Consider the following 16,852-nt stretch of genomic DNA (forward strand, 5'->3'; position numbering starts at 1 on the left):
CTAATTGGGGATCCTAATAAATCAAATCAAACTTATCACAGGCATTTGCTGATATCGTTCATTGGAATAAGTAGCCTATACTAGAGAAATGTCAAGTTTGAAATTAAATAAGTTTGCTAATATGGCTGATTGTTATTGGGACAATTGATGGCTACAACCATCAAACCAGTAGTAGTAGTTTAAAGGATAGCTAAAATAAAACTGTGGTGCAGATTAATGTTCTAAACATATCGTCTTATTTATTGTTATCGCATCAATTCAGGGAATTTATCGCGATATGGATTTTTGTCCATATCATCCTGCTAGCCCACTTAGCTAAAGCCTATAGGGATACGTTTTTATTTCTTGTATATTGTATTTAACCTTTATTTAACTAGGCAAGTCAGTTAAGAACAAATTCTTATTTACAATGATGGCCTACCAAAAGGCAAAAGGCCTCCTGCAGGGATGGGGGCCTGGGATTAAAAATAAAAAATCTATAAATATAGGACTAAACACACATTACGACAAGAGAGACAACACAACACTACGTAAAGAGAGACCTAAGACAACAACATAGCAAGGCAGCAACACTTGACGCCACTGTGTGGTTGCAACACAACATGACAACAACATGGTAGAAACACAACATGGTAGCAGCACAAAACATGATACAAACATTATTGGGCATAGACAACAGCACAAAGAGCAAGAAGGTAGAGACAACAATACATCACGCAAAGCAGCCACAACTGTCAGTAAGAATGTCCGTGATTGAGTATTTGAATGAAGAGATTGAGAAAAAACTGTCTAGTTTGAGTGTTTGTTGCAGCTCGTTCCAGTTGCTAGCTGCAGCGAACTGAAAAGAGGAGCAACTCAGGGATGTGTATCCTTTGGGGACCTTTAACAGAATGTGACTGGCAGAACAGGTGTTGAATTTGGAGGATGATGGCTGCAGTAGATATCCCAGATAGGGGTGAGTGAGGCCTAAGAGGGTTTTATAAATAAGCATCAACTAGTGGGTCTTACGACAGTATACAGAGATGACCAGCTTACAGAGGAGTATAGAGTGCAGTGATATGTCCTATAAGGATCATTGGTGGCAAATCTGATGGCCGAATGGTAAAGAATGTAAGTTCATGTAAAGGATGACACGTTGCTAGCTTAACAAGTACCGTTTGCCAATGATTCAGCTCATAACAAGACTCAAACTCAGGACCTCTGCCTCGCAAACACACGTGACCGCCCTCCTGAAGTGTTCCAACCCAACTTGCTATTGAAAAAGGCCTTCTTCAATTGCTCAAGGAGTGACACTTCAGGCTGATGAGTGAGTTTCACAGATCCCCATCTGCTACATTCATTCCCTAAACTCACTCCACAGCGACCCCAGTTGTTGAACTAGATATCACGCTGCCTGCGTTGCGAGTACTGCTTCCCCCTGATTCAGCTCATACCGAGACTCGAACTCGGGACTTCTGTCTCGAAACACACGTGACCGCCCTCCTGAAGCATTACAACCCATCATCCTATTAAAAAATGCCTTCTTTAATTGCGCAACGGGCGACACTTCAGGGTGAGGAGTGACTTTCACAGATCTCAATCTGCTACAATAATACAATTCTTCAAGATCCAGCAAGGTTACTCATCAAAAGAGCGTAGTTTGTGATGAGAACCTTGTCTGAGGCCTGAAGACGTATTAGTTTGACGTGTTACTTTGTGTTAGACATGTTAGTTCCAAGTCTCTGGCAAGGGTAGTCATTATAATGCTAAAATGTGTCTGACTGGGTTAAGACAGTGTTAGCCTGTTGAGCTAAAGCCTAGGCATTGGTCCTGTGACTTGGATGGGGTTCTTCAAGGAGGAGGTCAAAGCGGGCTGAAGTGTAACACAGGTGGTTCCGTGACCATGCTTGTGCGATGAGTAACTTGTCTTTGACCTGAAAAGTTGCATGTTTTGCCACACAGGAGACCTGGGTTAGTGTTTAGCAGAAGGAACTGTGCACCCCATTTAATGAGAGTGCAACAGAGGTGGTTTGGTGATCCATGCATGTGATGAGTAACCTTGCCTGAGACCTGAAGACGTGTTAGTCTTTTTTGTGACACTCCCTTCTAACGCGGCCTGTGATCATCATAGCGGGGAACAGAAGGCTAATCCATATAGAATTCAGGAATGGGGTCATAATAGTTTATAGACAAAACAGTTCAAATGCTATAGCCAAATTCATATCTATGTTAAAGGTATGGTCTGTTACTTGTGATCAGAAGAATGGTCATGTTATACTGTTGTTGGAAAAAACAAACAATCAAAGTACACTATATTGACAAATTAGTGGATTCGGCTATTTCAACCACACCTGTTGCTGACAGGTGTATAAAATCGAGCACACAGCCATGCAATCGCCATAGCCAAACATTGGCAGTAGAATGGCCTTACTGAAGAGCTCAGTAACCTTCAACGTGGTACCGTCATAAGATGCCAGTTTTCCAACAAGTCAGTTCGTAAAATGTCTGCCCTGTTAGAGCTGCCCCGGTTAACTGTAAGTGCTGTTATTGTGAAGTGGAACCGTCTAGGAGCAACAACGGCTCAGCCGTGAAGTGGTAGGCCACACAAGCTCACAGAACAGGACCGCTGATTGCTGAAGCGCGTGGCACGTAAAAATCATCTGTCCTCAGTTGCAACACTCACTACCGAGTTCCAAACTGCCTCTGGAAGCACTGTCAGTAAAATAACTGTTTGTCAGAAGCTTCATGAAATGGGTTCCCATGACCGAGCAGCCGCACACAAGCCTAAGATCACCATGCACAATGCTAAGCATTGGCTGGAGTGGTGTAAAACTTGTCACCATTGAACTCTGGAGCAGTGGAAACGTGTTCTCTGGAGTAATGAATCACGCTTTACCATCTGGTAGTCCGACGGACAAATCTGGATTTGGCGAACACCAGGAGAATGCTACCTGCTCGAATGCATAGTGCCAACTGTAAAGTTTGGTGGAGGAAGAATAATTGACCTTGACTGGTCTGCACAGAGCCCTGACCTCAACCCCATCGAAATCCTTTGGGTTAAATTGAAACTCCGACTGCGAGTCAGGCCTAATCGCCCAACGTCAGTGCATGACCTCACTACTGCTCTTGTCTTGTTACTAAATGGAACCAAGTCCCTGCAACAATGTTCCAACATCTAGTGGAAAGCCTTGCCAGAAGAGTGGAGGCTGTTATAGCTGCAAAGTGGGACCAACTCCATATTAATGCCCATCAATTTGGAATGAGATGTTCGACAACCAGGTACTAAGCTCATAAAGAAGGCATAAGTTGCATAATAAAAAAATCAATGCGTATATATCTTCAACAGAAAGAAATCTTATATATTGTGCCTTTAGAACATTTCACAGGTGGGACGTATACTCTTATTGACCCCTTCTTCCCTTAGACTGTGATATCTTAAATGCAGGGTTAAGATAACCAGCACATTTGGTTCCTTGGAAGTTGTGTGAACATATGTTTTTGGTTTATCATTGGTTGCGAGAAAGAAGCCATAGTATTGACAGGTAAAACTGATCGCTTTTTTAAATGCTCTGAAAACAGAAGGGAACATTTTGCCTGTTCTGGGAACGCTATTTTAGGTTGCAGGAAGGTTCTGAGAATGTTTTACTCTTGTTCCTTGAAAGTTTTCCTTGGAGGTTTTAGCTATGAGAACAGAATGATGGTTATTTGTAGGTTTTTGATTAACTTCCTTAAAACTTTCACTGAATGTTTCAATAAGACTCGAAAAAAACCCTGCTACTGTGTAGCTTATTTTGGAAATAGTCTGGGTAGCCATTTGATTAGGTGTTTAGGAGTCTTGGGGTTAGAAACTGTTTAGAAGCCCCTTGGATCTAGACTTGGCGCTCCGGTACCGCTTACCGTGTCGTAGCAGAGAGAACAGTCTATGACTAGGGTGGCTGGAGTCTTTGACAATTTTTAGGGCCTTCCTCTGACACTGCCTGGTATAGAGGTCCTGAATGGCAGGAAGCTTGGCCCCAGTGATGTACTGGGCCATTCGCACCAACCTCTGTAGTGCCTTGCGGTCGAAGGCCGAGCAGTTGCCATACTAGGCAGTGATGCAATCAGTCAGGATGCTCTCGATGGTGCAGCTGTAGAAACTTTTGAGGATCTGAGGACCCATGCCAAAACCCATGCCAAGGCTCCTGAGGGTGAATAGGTTTTGTCGTGCCCTCTTCACGACTGTCTTGGTGTGCTTGGACCATGTTAGTTTGTTGGTGATGTGGACACCAAGGAAGTTGAAGCTCTCAACCTGCTCCACTGCAGCCCCGTCGATGGGAATGGGGGCGTGCTCGGTCCTCTTTTTCTTGTAGTCCACAATCATCTCCTTTGTCTTGATCACATTGAGGGAGAGGTTGTTGTCCTGGCACCACATGGCCAGGTCTCTGACCTCCTCCCTATAGGCTGTCTTGTTGTTGTCGATGAGACAGGACTGCAACTGTTGTGTCATTGACAAACTTAATGATGGTGTTGGAGTCGTGCCTGGCCATGCAGTCATGAGTGAACAGGGAGTACAGGAGGGGACTGAACACGCACCCCTGAGGGGACCCTGTGTTGAGGATCAGCGTGGCAGATGTCTACCCTTACCACCAGGGGGCGGCCCGTCAGGAATTCCAGGATCCAGTTGCACAGGGAGGTGTTTAGTCCCACAGGGAGGTGTTTAGTCCTCAGCATATTGATTAGCTTTGAGGGCACTATGGTGTTGCACGCTGAGCTGTAGTCAATGAATAGCATTCTCACATAGGTGCTACTTTTGTCCAGGTGGGAAAGGGTAGTGTGGAGTGCCATAGAGATTGCATCATCTGTGGATCTGTTGGGGCGGTATGCAAATTGGAGTGGGTCTAGGGTTTCTGGGATGATGGTGTTTATGTGAGCCATGACCAGCCTTTCGAAGCACTTCACGGCTACAGACGTGAGTGCTACGGGTCGGTAGTCGTTTAGGCAGATTACCTTAGTGTTCTTGGGCACAGGTACTATGGTGGTCAGCTTAAAACTTGCTGGTATTACAGACTCGGACAGGGACATGTTGAAAATGTCAGTGAAGACACTTGCCAGCATGCTCACAGTTCATGTCCTGGTAATCTGTCTGGCCCTGCAGCCTTGTGAATGTTGACCTGTTTAAAGGTCTTACTCACATTGGCTGCGGAGAGCTTGATCACACAGTCTTCCAGAACAGCTGGTGCTCTCATGCATGTTTCAGTGTTATTTGCCTCGAAGCACTGGGCAGCTCTCGGCTGTGCTTCCCGTTGTAGTCTGTAATGGTTTGCAAGCCCTGTCACATCTGACGAGCGTCAGAGCCGGTGTAGTACGATTCGATCTTAGTCCTGTATGGACGCATTGCCTGTTTAATGGTTCGTCAGAGGGCATAGCGGGATTTCTTGTAAGCTTCCAGGTTAGAGTCCTGCTCCTTGAAAGCGGCAGCTCTAGCCTTTAGCACAGTGCGGATGTTGCCTGTAATCCATGGCTTCTGGTTGGGGTGTGTATGTAGGTCACTGTGGGGACGACATCATCGATGCACTTATTGATGAAGCCAATGACTGATGTGGTGTACTCCTCAATGCCATCGGAGGAATCCCGGAACATATTCCAATCTGTCCTAGCAAAACAGACCTGTAGCTTAGCATCTGCGTCATTTGACCACTTTTTTATTGATCTAGTCACTGGTGCTTCCTGATTTAATTTTTGCTTTTTTGTATGCGTCTCTGTGTGTGGAGTAAAGGTGGTCCAGAGTTTTTTCCCTCTGGTTGCACATTTAACATGCTGATATAAATTTGTTAAAACGGATTTGTTTTCAAACAGAGTATTTTCAAAGGAAAAAAGCACACATTAAGATCAGGTGTGACCAATTAGTGGGCGCGTCCAACACACCTGAATACACTTAACAAGATAGAGGATAGAGAGAGTTTTGTTGTTTCTGAGAACGGAATGTATATGTTTTTAAATAACATTCTTAAAACATATTCTGAACATTACTAAAGTATTCTTGTGGTTTTTATGGAGATTTCTTCGCGTTTCGGAAACAATTTGAGAACATGATTTTAAATAGAACCATGAGGAAACCTGTAAGAAACGTTATGCTGAAGTACTGAAATTCCCACAGAAGAACGTTGTTTCTTAATGTTCTTTGAACTATTTGTCAACATTCCCATGTGTCAAACCAGTTGGAGAACGTTCCTAGAACATTACCAAAATTGAAATGAAATGTAACCATGTTTGAACTTTTAGAAAACGTTCTGTTAAAGTAATGAAATACCAAGAAAATAATGTTTTTGTCAAGTTCCTTAAATGTGCGGAGAATATTCCAAAGCCAACCCGCTGGGCACACACTGGTTCAACGCTGCTTCTACGTCATTTCAAAGAAATTACATGGAACCAATGTGGAATGCACGTTGAATTGACGTCTGTGCCCGTTGGGAAGCAACTATTCTGCACCATTCCCAGAATGTTGTGTGAAGGTTGTATGCAAAATAACCACAGGACAATCCCGCTCTCACCAAGCTCTAAAAAAACATATGGTTCTCAGAATATGCCAGCTGGTAAGTGTCAAGAAGGTATGATGTGTTCCACAGAGTGGGAGGGAGAGTGGAAGCTGTTAAGAATAAACAAAACACTGAATGCATATCAGTGAAACATAGCTCTTCCTTGAAAACAAGAGACTTTGTGTGTTTAAGTGACCGATATGCTCTGGATTCCAACGTAGCCCCAAGGCAGTGGGTTTTGCTTTCTAGCCTCCCAGCCCATAGATACAAGCCTCTGACATTTCAGGCATAGGAGACGCTGTGATGCCATAGGCTGCTCGGCTAAGAAGAGGGGCCACAGACAAAGAGGCATCTTCTACTTGTGCTGTGTGGTACTGGGCCTATGGCAAGAGGCGTTAATAAGAATGTAACCCTTCTCTACCCAGAATGGGAAACATTGTCCAATTTAAGAAATTAAGGGATTAAGAAAATGCACTTGCCTAAATGATGAACAATATAGTTTATGTGTACAGCTGCATAAACCAACAGAGCTGGTTTATCATAGCCTGGCATGAGACTATGAGATCTCTCAGCTAAACTTGTTATGACAGTGGAAGTCCATTAAACAAGGGAGGTCTGATACTGTACATCCTGCTGTGGGATCAAGAGGTGCATCAATGTGTCATATCATAAGTCCAGCAATGTATAGCACAACACCAAAAATATAAACCACAACAAATTAATGCAATAGGCAATTAATTCATTACTATTTGTTGTGGTTTATATTTTTGGTTTTGTGCTATTCATTGCTGGACTTGATATGACACATTGATGCATTCTGCACCTCTTGACACCACAGCAGGATGTACAGTATCAGACCTCCCTTGTTTAATGGAATTCCACTGTCATAACAAGTTTAGCTGAGAGATCTCATGCCAGGCTATAATAAACCAGCTCTGTGGGTTTATGCAGCTCATTGCCATAATCCTGAAGTATCCCTTTAACATAGCTCTCATATTATTAGTTACTAGTTATTATTAGTTTATTATCAGTTCACATTGCATTGGGATCCTTAGCCATATAGCCTCATGTGTAAAGCCCCTAAAATGGAGGTAGGAAGAGAGTCCTCATATATCCAGAGTGATGTTGGTATACTTACTGAACTGTGTTTAAACAAAGTCATTTTTCAAATTGCTGGGTTTTGACACAGCATTAAACCTCCTCTCCAAAATAAGGAGCACAATGATGGAGCATTATGCAGCTCTGCACTAGGCCCCAAGCTGAGCATTTCCAGAGGTCAACCCCACTACCAACTATCAGAGAGAGGGAAAGGACAACAAGTCTACTCTCCATGTGGAGATAAATCTGATTGTCACGGTTGTTGTAAGAACGGGACCAAGGCGCAGCGGATGTTGAGTTCCACATATTTATTACAAAGTGAAACTTTAAGCAAAAACAATAAATCAATAAACGAACAACGAAATGTGACTACGTGGTGCACATGCACAAACACAAAACAATATCCCACAAAGCAGGTGGGAACAGGGAACCCTTAAGTATGATCCCCAATTAGAGACAACGAACATCAGCTGCCTCTAATTGGGAACCATACCAAGAGCACCAACATAGAAATATATAACCTAGAACACCCCCTAGTCACGCCCTGACCTACTACACCATAGAGAACCAAGGGCTCTCTATGGTCAGGGCGTGACAGTACCCCCCCAACGGTGCGGACTCTGGCCGCAAAAACTGAAACCAACTGGAGAGGGTAGGGGGGGTGATTAGTGTCGGTGGCGGCTCCGGTGCAGGTCGTAGCCCCCGCCCAGACCCCGGATCCGGCCATGGCGCCGGGCTGAACGCCGTGCCTGGACTGGGCATCGGCGCAAAGGAGGGCTCCAGCCATGGAGCTGGGTTGGACGCCATGCCTGGACTGGGCACCGGCGCAGAGGAAGGCTCCTGCCCTGGAGTGGCACTGCATACCGTGCCTGGACTCTCCGGACCGTTGACCATCACTGGACGCTCCGGACTGTTGACCCTCCCGGGAAGCTCCGGGCCGTTGTTCATCGCTGGAGGTTCCGGACTGTGGACCGTCGCAGGAGGTTCCGGACTGTGGACCATCGCAGGAGGTTCTGGACTGTGGACCGTTTCAGGAGGTTCCGGACTATGGACCGTCTCTGGAAGTTCTGGCCTGGGAACCGTCGCCGGAAGCTCTGGACTGGGAACCATCGCCGGAAGCTCTGGACTGTGAACCGTCGCCGGAAACTCTAGACTGTCGACCGTCGCAGGAGGTTTCGGACTGTGGACCGTCGCAGGAGGTTCCGGACTGTGGACCGTCGCAGGAGGTTCCGGACTGTGGACCGGCGCAGGAGGTTCCAGACTGTGAATCGTCGCCGGAAGCTCTGGACTGGGAACCGTCACCGGAAGCTCTGGACTGGGAACCGTCGCCGGAAGCTCTGGACTGTGAAGCGTCGCCGGAAGCTCTGGACTGTGAAGCATCGCCAGAAGCTCTGGACTGTGAACCATCGCCGGAAGCTCTGGACTGGGAACCGTCGCCGGAAGCTCTGGACTGTGAACCGTTGCCAGAAGCTCTGGACTATGAAGCGTCGCCAGAAGCTCTGGACTGTGAAGGGTCGCCGGAAGCTCTGGACTGTGAACCGTCGCCGGAAGCTCTGGACTGTGAACAGTCGCCGGAAGCTCTGGACTGTGAATGCGCACTTGAGGCCTAGTGCGTGGAGCCGGTACAGGTGGCACCAGACTGGTGACACGCACTTCAGGGCGAGTGCAGGGAGCAGGCACAGGACATACTGGACTGGGGAGGCGCACTGGAGGCCTGATGCGTGGAGCCGGCACAGGTTGCACCGGACTGGTGACGCGCACTTCAGGGCGAGTGCGAGGAGCAGGCACAGGACGTACCGGACTGGGGAGGCGCACTAGAGGCCTGATGCGTGGGAGCGGTACAGGTTGCACCGGACTGGTGACACGCTCTTCAGGGCTAGTGCGAGGAGGAGGCACAGGACGTACTGGACTGGGGAGGCGCACTGGAGGCCAGAAGCGTGGAGCCGGCCCAGGTTGCACCAGACTGCTAACCGGATCCTCTGGTCGGATGTTGAGCAGAACACACTTGCACAACATATCTCTCATCTCTCTCTCTCACAACTTCCCCATTGCCTCCCTGACGGTCTCTGGCTCTTCAGGGCGAGTGCAGGGAGCAGGCACAGGACGTACCGGACTGGGGACACGCACTTTAGGGCGAGTGCGAGGAGGAGGCACAGGACGTACCGGACTGAGGAGGCGCACTGGAGATCTGATGTGTGGAGCCGGCACCGGTTTCACCGGACTGATGACACGCTCCTCCAAACGCCTGCATTGCCGCATACTCCTAGCTAACTCCATTCTCCGGCATCCTTCCTCACACTGTTCCATCGACTCCCAGGCGGTCTCTGGCACTCTCCTTGGGTCAACCGACCACTTCTCTATCGCCTCCCTGACGGTCTCTGGCTCTTCCCTCTGCTCAGACGCCAGCTCCATATGCCCCGAAATGCCCCGATTGTGCACATGCACAAACACAAAACAATATCCCACAAAGCAGGAGGGAACAGGGAACCCTTAAGTATGATCCCCAATTAGAGACAACGAACATCAGCTGCCTCTAATTGGGAACCATACCAAGAGCACCAACATAGAAATATATAACCTAGAACACCCCCTAGTCACGCCCTGACCTACTACACCATAGAGAACCAAGGGCTCTCTATGGTCAGGGCATGACACTGACGGTATTTAAAAGTCAACTGTCTCAGCTTATTGCAGAATGGCCAACTTTATTTGATATCAAATATTTGATATCAATTTATGAATTTGGATTGTTTATGAGGCTATTTATTTATGAGACTGAGTCCCCTCCCAGTTCAGCCCTCTCCTACTCCTACTGTGCCCACCCAGGTGAAGCTTTGCTGAGCTCCATGGGTACAAAAAACCTTATTGATGTCTAGCTGTGATAATCATCTAAGAACCCCTTATCCTAATTCTGCACTACCCACCACTTACCACCACAGCACTACCATAGGTTCTACTGGTCACAGTCACACAGAAAATAGGACTCTCAAGTGATAAGCCCTAATAAAATCGTTGTTGTTCTCATGCTATAAAAAGGTTTAGGTACTAATCAAAAGTGTACATTTTTGCCACACAGGAACAATGTGATCTTTCCGCAGTCTGGATAACTGCAGCACAGCTTTGATTTAATCCAAGCAATCCAAAATCTTACATTATGAAGAAGATCCCTTGCAACACAGATAATGTCTATAAGAACAATCTATTTCGTTTGCTTGCTGTTTCGTCTGTTTATTTTAGGCTGTTCGGGTTTCATGCAATTCTCCTAATTTAACTATTGACTTGCAGTACTGACACATGCCTTTGTGTATGCCAGAAATTAAAATGTTTCCTTTTATCCACTAACTGCAACCCAACCTCCAAAGCAAAATGAGAAGATGTTATTTCTGAATTAGTTTTCATTATTTGAAGAGCTGGGTGGACTCCATGTGTTTAAAACTAAGTTAAAACTGAACAACAACTGAAGTGTTTTCTTGAGTACCCAACACCAGACAAGTTTGCACTGAAAATCCCATTAACCACTGAGACTCAACAAGCTAAAAGACTGTACAGGCCTACAGTACCGAGGTTAAGCTAGACTTTACTGTATGTCTGTACACAAATGGCTATACATACTTCGGAAAGTATTCAGACCCCTTGACTTTTTCCACATTTTGTTACGTTACAGCCTTATTCTAAAATTGATTACAAAATAAATAAATCCTCAGCAATCTTCACACAATTCCCCATAATGACTAAGTGAAAACAGGTTCTTAGACATTTTTTGAAAATGTATAAACAATTTAAAACAGAAATACCTTATTTACATAAGCATTCAGACCATTTGCTATGAGACTCAAAATTGAGCTCAGGTGCATCATGTTTCCATTTATCATCCTTGAGATGCTTCTACAACTTGATTGGAGTCCATCTGTGGTAAATTTAATTGACTGGACATGAGTTTGAAAGGCACACACCTGTCTATATAACGTCCCACAGTTGACAGTGCATGCCAGAGCAAAAACCAAGCCATGAGGTTGAAGACATTGTCCATAGAGCTCTGAAACAGAATTGTGTGGAGGCACAGATCTGGGGAAGGGTGACAAAACGACAAAAAAGTTCTAGAGTTCCTCTGTGGAGATGGGAGTACCTTCCAGAAGGACAACCATCTCTGCAGCACTCCACCAATCAGGCCTTTATGGTAGAATGGCCAGACGAAAGCCACTCCTCAGTTAGAGGCACAAGACAGCCTGCTTGGAGTTTGCCAAAAGGCACCTAAAGACTCTCAGACCATGAGATACAAGATTCTCTGGTCTGATGAAACTTAGATTGAACTCTTTGGCCTGAATTCCAAGGGTCACGTCTGGAGGAAACCTGGCACCATCCCTACGGTGAAGCATGGTGGTGGCAGAATCATGCTGTGGGTATGTTTTTCAGTGGCAAGGACTGGGAGACGAGTCAGGATCAAGGCAAAGATGAACGGAGCAAAGTACAAAGAGATCCTTGATGAAAACCTGCTCCAGAGCTCTCAGGACATCAGACTGGGGGCGATGGTTCACCTTCCAACAGGACAATGACCCTAAGCATATAGCCAAGACAACACAGGCGTGGCTTCAGGACAAGTCTCTGAATGTCCATGAGTGGCCCAGCCAGAGCCCGGACTTAAACCTGATTGAATATCGCTGGAGAGACCTGAAAATAGCTGTGCAGCAACACTCCCCATCCAACATGACAGAGCTTGAGAGGATCTGCAGAGAATGGGAGAAATTCCACAAATACAGGTGTGCCAAGCTTGTAGCGTCATACCCAAGAAGACTCAAGGTTGTAATCGCTGCCAAAGGTGCTTCAACAAAGTACTGAGTAAAGGGTCTGAATACTTATGTAAATGTAATATTTCAGTTTTCTATTTGTAATAAATTAGCAAACATTTCTAAAAACTTGTTTTTGATTTGTCATTATTGGGGATTGTGTGTAGATTGATGAGGGGAAAAAAACAATTTTATCCATTTTAGAATGAGGCTGTAACCTAACAAAATATCAAAAAAGTCAAGGGGTCTAAATACTTTCAGAAGGCACTGTATATGGAAGGTTGTATTTATAGTGGCTACATATGAATGGCTGTGTTTTTAAGACTTTTAAGACTTTAGAGGGGCAATCTGCAGTTCAAACAACAACAATGCGGCCACCCAACCTTGGTTTAGGTTAACAGCTGAGTGATGGGGCTTGAGAAATGTAACCACTCTCAAATTCATTGACACAGCTATGGATACAAGTACTGACCATACCTCAGATCAAAAGTATAGTTTTAACCATGTTTAGAAGCTATACACTGTTTGTTTACAATTGTATTGTTTACAAACAATTGTGTGTTTATTTTTATTTCACCTTTATTTAACCAGGTAGGCCAGTTGAGAACAAATTCTTCTTTACAACTGTGACCTGGCCAAGATAAAGCAAAGCAGTGCGACACAAACAACAACACAGAGTTACACATGGAATAGACAAACATACAGTCAATAACACAATAGAACAATCTACACTGCTCAAAAAAATAAAGGGAACACTAAAATAACACATCCTAGATCTGAATGAATGAAATAATCTTATTAAATACTTTTTTCTTTACATAGTTGAATGTGCTGACAACAAAATCACACAAAAATAATCAATGGAAATCCAATTTATCAACCCATGGAGGTCTGGATTTGGAGTCACACTCAAAATTAAAGTGGAAAACCACACTACAGGCTGATCCAACTTTGATGTAATGTCCTTAAAACAAGTAAAAATGAGGCTCAGTAGTGTGTGTGGCCTCCACGTGCCTGTATGACCTCCCTACAACGCCTGGGCATGCTCCTGATGAGGTGGCGGATGGTCTCCTGAGGGATCTCCTCCCAGACCTGGACTAAAGTATCCGCCAACTCCTGGACAGTCTGTGGTGCAACGTGGCGTTGGTGGATGGAGCGAGACATGATGTCCCAGATGTGCTCAATTGGATTCAGGTCTGGGGAATGGGCGGCCCAGTCCATAGCATCAATGTCTTCCTCTTGCAGGAACGGCTGACACACTCCAGCCACATGAGGTCTAGCATTGTCTTGAATTAGGAGGAACCCAAGGCCAACCGCACCAGCATATGGTCTCACAAGGGGTCTGAGGATCTCATCTCGGTACCTAATGGCAGTCAGGCTACCTCTGGCGAGCACATGGAGGGCTGTGCGGCCCCCCAAAGAAATGCCACCCCACACCATGACTGACCCACCGCCAAACCGGTCATGCTGGAGGATGTTGCAGGCAGCAGAACGTTCTCCACGGCGTCTCCAGACTTTCATCTGTGAAGAGCACAGGGCGCCAGTGGCGAATTTGCCAATCTTGGTGTTCTCTGGCAAATGCCAAACGTCCTGCACGGTGTTGGACTGTAAGCACAAACCCCACCTGTGGATGTCGGGCCCTCATACCACCCTCATGGAGTCTTTTTCTGTTGGTCATTTTGCAGGGCTCTGGCAGTGCTCCTCCTGCTCCTCCTTGCACAAAGGTGGAGGTAGCGGTCCTGCTGCTGGGTTGTTGCCCTCCTACGGCCTCCTCCACGTCTCCTGATGTACTGGCCTGTCTCCTGGTAGCGCCTCCATGCTCTGGACACTACGCTGACAGACACAGCAAACATTCTTGCCACAGCTCGTATTGATGTTCCATCCTGGATGAGCTGCACTACCTGAGCCACTTGTGTGGGTTGTAGACTCCGTCTCATGCTACCACTAGAGTGAAAGCACCAAAACATCAGCCAGGAAGCATAGGAACTGAGAAGTGGTCTGTGGTCACCACCTGCAGAACCACTCCTTTATTGGGGGTGTCTTGCTAATTGCCTAGAATTTCCACCTGTTGTCTATTCCATTTGCACAACAGCATGTGAAATTTATTGTCAATCAGTGTTGCTTCCTAAGTGGACAGTTTGATTTCACAGAAGTGTGATTGACTTTGAGTTACATTGTGTTTTTTAAGTGTTCCCTTTATTTTTTGAGCAGTGTATATACAATTGATGTCGGAAGTTTACATACACCGTAGCCAAATACATTTCAACTCAGTTTTTCACATTTCCTGAAATCTAATCCTAGTAAACATTCTCTGTCTTTGGTCAGTTAGGATCACCACTTTATTTTAAGAAAGAGAAATGTCAGAATAATAGTAGAGAGAATTATTTCTTTCAGCTTTTATTTCTTTCATCGCATTCCCAGTGGGTCAGAAGTTTACATACACTCAATTAGTATTTGGTAGCATTGCCTTTAAATTGTTTAACTTGGGTCAAATGTTTTGGGAAGCCTTCCGCAAGCTTCCCACAAATAGTTGGGTGAATTTTGGCCCATTCCTCCTGACAGAGCTGGTGTAACTGCGTCAGGTTTGTCGGCCTCCTTGCTCACAAATGCTTTTTCAGTTCTGCCCACACATTTCTATAGGATTGAGGTCAGGGCTTTGTGATGGCCACTCCAATACCTTGACTTTGTTGTCCTTAAGCCATTTTGCCACAACTTTGGAAGCATGCTTGGGGTCATTGTCCATTTGGAAGACCCATTTGCGACCAAGCTTTAACTTCCTGACTGATGTCTTGAGATGTTGCTTCAATATATCCACATAATGTTCTTTCCTCATGATGCCATCTATTTTGTGAAGTGCACCAGTGCCTTCTGCAGCAAAGCACCCCCTCAACATGATGCTGCCACCCCCGTGCTTCACGGTTGGGATGGTGTTCTCTGGCTAGCAAGCCTCCCCCTTTTTCCTCCAACCATAACAATGATTGTTATGGCCAAACAGCTCTATTTTTGTTTCATCAGACCAGAGGATATTTCTCCAAAATGTATGATCTTTGTCCCCATGTGCAGTTGCAAACCGTAGTCTGGCTTTTTTATGGCGGTTTTGGAGCAGTGGCTTCTTCCTTGCCTTTCAGGTTATGTTGATATAGGACTCGTTTTACTGTGGAGATAGATACTTTTGTACCCGTTTCCTCCAGCATTTTCACAAGGACCTTTGCTGTTGTTCTGGGATTGATTTGCACTTTTTGCACCAACCTACGTTAATCTCTAGTAGACAGAACGCGTCTCCTTCCTGAGCGGTATGATGGCTGCGTGGTCCCATGGTGTTACACTTGCGTACTATTGTTTGTATAGATGAACGTGGTACCTTCAGGCGTTTGGAAATTGCTCCCAAGGATGAACCAGTCTTTTGGAGGTCTACAATTTGCTCTTATTCTCCATGGACTTTACAGTGTCCAAATACTTTTTGGAATTAGTGCTACAGGATGCAAATTTCTGTTTGAAAAAGCTAGCCTTTGCTTTCCTAACTGTTGGTTCCTGACTTCTCTGAAAAGTTGCATATCGCGGGGGTTATTTGATGCTAATGCAATACTCCACAGGGTGTATTTGTGCTGGCCAAGCACAGTCAAGTCAGGAGTGAACCAGTGGCTATATCTGTTCTTAGTTCAAATTGTTTTTGAATGGGGCATGCTTATTTAAGATGGTGAGGTAAGCACTTTTAAAGAACAACCAGGCATCCTCTACTGACGGGATGAGGTCAATATCCTTCCAGGATACCCGGGCCAGGTCGATTAGGAAGGCCTGCTCGCTGAAGTATTTTAGGAAGCGTTTGACAGTGATGAGGGATGGTCATTTGACCACGGACCCATTACGGACGCAGGCAATGAGGCAGTGATCACTGAGATCCTGGTTGAAGACAGCAGAGGTGTATTTGGAGGGCAAGTTGGTCAGGATGATATCTATGATGGTGCCCATGTTTACGGATTTAGGGTTGTACCTGGTAGGTTCCTGGAGTAAAACAATGGAGTAAAACAAGCTTATATGTTGTGTTCTGATGGGGTATGACAGTTGAACAAAGCTCATGAAGGATTCATAAGTTATATTCTTCAAGAATCAATGGCAATATATTTCAAAAGTCCAAACATGTATGTAGTATATGGAGATTGCCCCTTTATTATTTACATGTAATCCAATAAGAAGGACTGTGGTCTTCTTAGGGAGGGATTAGTGAGGGTATTTATGAACTTCACCAGGTTTTCATGACATAAAAAAATGTTTAAGGGTCACTCATGTAGTAATTATGAAATGGCATGTTTGGTATGTACTATCCAAAATGTCAAGCATCAACAGCGATAACGTTTCTTTGTGATGATTTTGAGCTCATTGGATATGATCCTGTGATCAGTATTTCAATGCAGTATTTATTTTCTTAAACAAGCTCAAGAATGAAAGTATTGGGCCTAATTAAGAGCATTCTTTGCT

Source organism: Salmo salar, chromosome 22 (genome assembly GCF_965601325.2).
Source record: "Salmo salar chromosome 22, fSalSal1, whole genome shotgun sequence".
Taxonomy (NCBI): Eukaryota; Metazoa; Chordata; class Actinopteri; order Salmoniformes; family Salmonidae; genus Salmo; species Salmo salar.